Source organism: Olea europaea, chromosome 3 (genome assembly GCF_002742605.1).
Source record: "Olea europaea var. sylvestris chromosome 3, O_europaea_v1, whole genome shotgun sequence".
Classification (NCBI taxonomy): domain Eukaryota; kingdom Viridiplantae; phylum Streptophyta; class Magnoliopsida; order Lamiales; family Oleaceae; genus Olea; species Olea europaea.
In genome coordinates, this window is record NC_036239.1 from 17,509,324 (window position 1) to 17,513,894 (window position 4,571).

At 35.9% G+C, this 4,571-nt stretch overlaps 1 pseudogene; it reads left to right on the forward strand.

Moving 5' to 3' along the window:
* Positions 1-972: 972 nt before the first annotated feature.
* On the forward strand, positions 973-4,111 carry LOC111387836 (annotated as a pseudogene).
* The last annotated feature ends 460 nt before the right edge of the window (positions 4,112-4,571 follow it).

A 4,571-nucleotide genomic window follows, 5' to 3' on the forward strand; every position in this document is an offset into this window, starting at 1 on the left:
GTGATTTAGTGGTACAGTGAAATGACGTGTTTGGGGGTTATAAGGGTTTGCAAAACGACGCACCTTTTCAAGTTATAGAAGGAAACAATGATTGAAATTCTTGGGAATTTCGAATGTTGCTGGAAACACAAAGTGAATATGGCAAAATTTAATAATTATTATTAATTCTGCCATATTGGGAGGTAATTGTTGACACATAAAAATTCAGCTCAAATCGAACAGCCCAAGGAGTGAAGCCCAATTGGAGGATCCCCAAATCAGATAGCCAAAAAAACGAAGCTCAATCGAACAAATCAAGATGAAGGCCCAAATAGGGAGGCCCAAGAACGCGGTAACGCCATCGCCCAAGTTTGCAAGTCGCCCAAAATCTGAGCGAATGGAGTGTCATACAGTCGCCCAGAGCTGTTACTCTATTCTCGCCCAAACCTTCAAGTCGCCCAAGATCTTAACAAACATAAAGCGTCGTGGTTATCAAGGAGTGCAGTTATCAAAGCAGTTATTAAAGCAGCTCTATCACGTTCCACGATTCAAGGAATTCAATCGAAGGCAGTTGAACGATGAAAAGTAATGACAACAGTTAAAAAAGGCAGTTTTCATGACAAGTTGGCCATTACGAAGAAAGTGAGCAGTTATAGGACGATCAAGCAGTTTTAGGGCGGTTGATTACAAAGAGATCGTCCATGAAGTATAAATGGGAGAAAGGACATAGAAGCAAAAGACCGAATCAAAAAACTCTCGAACAGAGAATATGTAATTTTCATTTCCTTAACTTAGATTTAAACACTTTTCTTTCAGTAACTCGTGTGCTTGCGCCCCTTGGAGGCACGTTATTTTTAATTTCCAATTGTAAAGTCATCGCCAATAAAAGAACACTCCTTTTTGGAACTTTGTCTTAAGAGATTTGTCCTTTACACAATCGTTTGATCCTTTTTAATTGTAAGTGACTAACCCGCGCGAAACAGAACCCAAATCCCCCCGCCTCGACGCACAAGAATAAGGGAGGAAAAAGAAAGAGCAGAATAAGCAAAATGTTTCAAATCACATTTTCTTTCCCACCCACACACTCCAATCAGTTATTATTTGGTTCTCCAATGGTTGACTGAATTACTATTTTTTCCTCCTCTAAATTCTCCCTTCATCCTGTCTCCTGGAAATTCTCGATCATTTACCTGAAAACCCTATTTGCCATGAGAGAATCTCGCAGGTTCTCTGTTCATCTTGCTCTAGGCAGCGTTGCAGGTGCAATAAAATACATACACAGGTTATAAATATTTGCGCGTGCATTTTACGCAAACATATTTTACAATGTTAAAGATCATGTACAAATCCAATCGTATTTGCATGTGTATTTAATTAGAGTCCAATATTGATCTTAGAGCACCGTATCGTGTGTGATTTTTATCGATTCAAGTTCCTCCTTTGTTGATTTATTAAAAGTAATGTTCCTCAGCATGTTCAATTTTTTTTTTTTTTTTTTCATTTGGATGCAGTTGCTGATGTTTTATTGTGGGAGAAATGGTGGGAGTGTTTCTCTGCTCGTGGGTTCAACCGCCCTATGGTTCCTATTTGAAAGAGCTGGCTATAATCTCTTAACGTTTATATCAAATGTCTTATTGTTACTAGTTGCAATCTTGTTCTTCTGGGCTAAATCTGCATCACTTCTCAATAGGTACAAATACATACATAAATACGCACGTGCATATACTGATTTTCTTTTTAATGTATTTAGTTACTACTTTCCGGATACATCTTTGGTTTATTTTTCCAACATTTATAGACCAACTGTATTTGGCTAAGAAGTATTTCAATATCATGATTGCCCAAAATCACTTGATGAGTTTTTAAAATTTTACACAAAAGAATCTGTTTTATGTGTCTGCCCTTGGCTTGTACTCTAGATTTTCAAGAGGGTATCATAGACTGGTTTCGGCCAATGTGTTGTAATATGTGGTTCTCGATGTCTTTTAAGCACATAATGGATGAATTGTCATTTGTGTGAGTATAGACTTTTGCTGCCTCTCCGTAATCTGGAGGTTTCAGAAGAAATCATTATCAAGGCTGCTGATGAGATGCGAGTCTGGGTAAATTATGCATTATCAATTGCACGTGACATTGCAATTGGTGGAAACTTGAGACTCTTCATTCAGGTGCGGTACATGTAATCTTTTTGTCCTGAAATTAGATTTTGTGTTTTCTTTCTTAATTGTGCATATGAATGATTGTGGGGTATTTTCCATTCTTCATGGTTTTGCTACATAGGTTGCTTTGTGTTCATGTTATATTTCCTTCATTGGCAATTTCTTCAACTTCCTTACCCTACTCTACATTGGTGAGTCTTTGCTGAATTCTCTGGATGCTCTATGTTCTGCATCACATATATTAGTAATGTGGGTTTTCCCGTTATTTCTATCTCAGGCATGCTTCTTAGTTTATCACTTACTCTATTGTAGGACAAGTACCAAAATCAAATTGATGACAAGCTGACTGTAGCACACATCATCATTCAGACTCAATACCAGATTAATGATAGGGTATTGAGAAAGATATCAATGCCTTCAGATAAGGACAAGAAGATCCAGTAGACACTGTAACTTCTCTTTCTCTCTCTTGTTGTGTGTGTGTGTGTGTGCGCGCCCGCGCGCGTGTGCATGCTTGGATATTAGATGATTGATTCATGGTGTAAGTACGTGAATTCTCCTTGAAATTTTTATAAATCACGATGGAGTGTGAGAGTGTTGGTATTTGATAATTCAAGTTATTAGAACACTCTCAGAGTCCAGATCATACTAATTAAACTTTTTCCGAGTAAAATATGTATTCTTCTGATAAAATATACCAGATAATTTCATAGATGGAGAGCAAATTTCACATGTTTAATTAAAATCTGACATAAAGTTTGTGTTGCTTCGATGGTTAAAATGTGCGGACAGGGCGTTGTATTGAATGTCTTGGGTGACCTAGTGGTGGTTTTGTTGTGCAAGTGAGTTGAGGTCTTGATTCAGCGTGTTGCACCTCATAGTTTGTTGCATTGCGCAGCATGTTGAATGTTAAATAAAATCTTCAACAGAATTTGAATTTTCTCTAAACAAATTCACGAATTATGTGAGAATTGGCCCTAAACGGCCAATGTGTTTTTCGAGCACATGTGCCCCCCTTGGGCACAAATCTTGGTATCTTGTGTGCGTGAAGTGCATGTACGTTATGATGAGTTTGTCATTGCTGCTTAGCGATATGCTTATGCGGTTGACTAATTTCTTTAGTGCTTTTGATGTAAATATTAATGCACCATTTTTCCTGGCGAAACATGTTGTGAAGAAGTGATTGCATACTAAATGTGGTTCCATCTCTTGGTTATGTAATTTCATGTCTAAGAGAAAGGAATTCATGGAAAAATATGAAACAATTGTTATCTGTCGCTTTGAAAGACATGTATATATTAATGAATTAGAAAATAATAATTAAAAAAATTGTGGAGAAGTTGTGTTGAATTTTTGATTGCATGTTTGGATGGAATTCTTTGCTGTAACTTGATCATGTTTCAGTTGCCAATTTAGATAGCAAGTGTTATTTTGTACTTCAATTATAATTTTGAGGCAAAACATAAATTTTTATAATGTCACTGTACGTTACCACATATTCAGATTATCTTTGGGATGCAATATATTAAGATGGTGCCCAATTTAATGCTTGTTATTTTGTAAGAGAGGACGATATAGCAACTTTAAGGACTATAATGGCTGTTGATCATGCTAAGTGTCTGATAGTGTCCCCTGCTTCTTCTAACAAGTAACACTTGAATGGATGATAAAGAATCTGTAAAGGATAGAGAAATAGCAATCAGATGCTGCAGTAGAAGCTTAAGACCAGATTAATTGGTACTGGAATGCAGATTTGTAATTAAGAAAATAGTAACAAGTTTATTGAATTAAATAACAAGGATAACAACTCCAAGCAATTCGAGAGGCCTGGAATTCTCAGTGTGGAATAGCTGATTGGCTGCCCTCTTCTCCTTGTGAAAGTGAAATGTATTGAGGGTCTATCGGTGTCTTTTACTCTAAAGATGTATCACTTATTTGATGCTGTTGTAAAATTGATACATTTTTTTCTTGGATTTAGTGGTGTCCACTTCTGCTGTCAAATTTGGGTTCACTGCTAACCTTTGTCAAATTTTAGGTGAAATATGCTAATATGATCGGATTGCTAATATAACTTGCCACTTCAAATCTCCTTCGTAACCATGTTCCTAGATACCTGAAATAATCATGCTTTGGGACGATATGATGGAAACATTTAAGAGTCACATTTGGTTTAGTTTTAGTTATAATAGTTTCTGTAAATTCTATTTCTAATGCAATTTTCTTTTTCATGTAAGAGTTGAAGTAACTTCCCAATATTAGCCCCCTGTTTGGCTTCCATTAAAATTATAATTCATTTTTCTGTCTCTTCTTATCAATCACACATTCCTCGATTAAATAATATTACATGTAATATCAAGACTTTTTCTTCTTTTTAACTATACATTTTTTTTAAAAAATACTATTTCAACCATTAAAATTTCAAATAACGGGAAG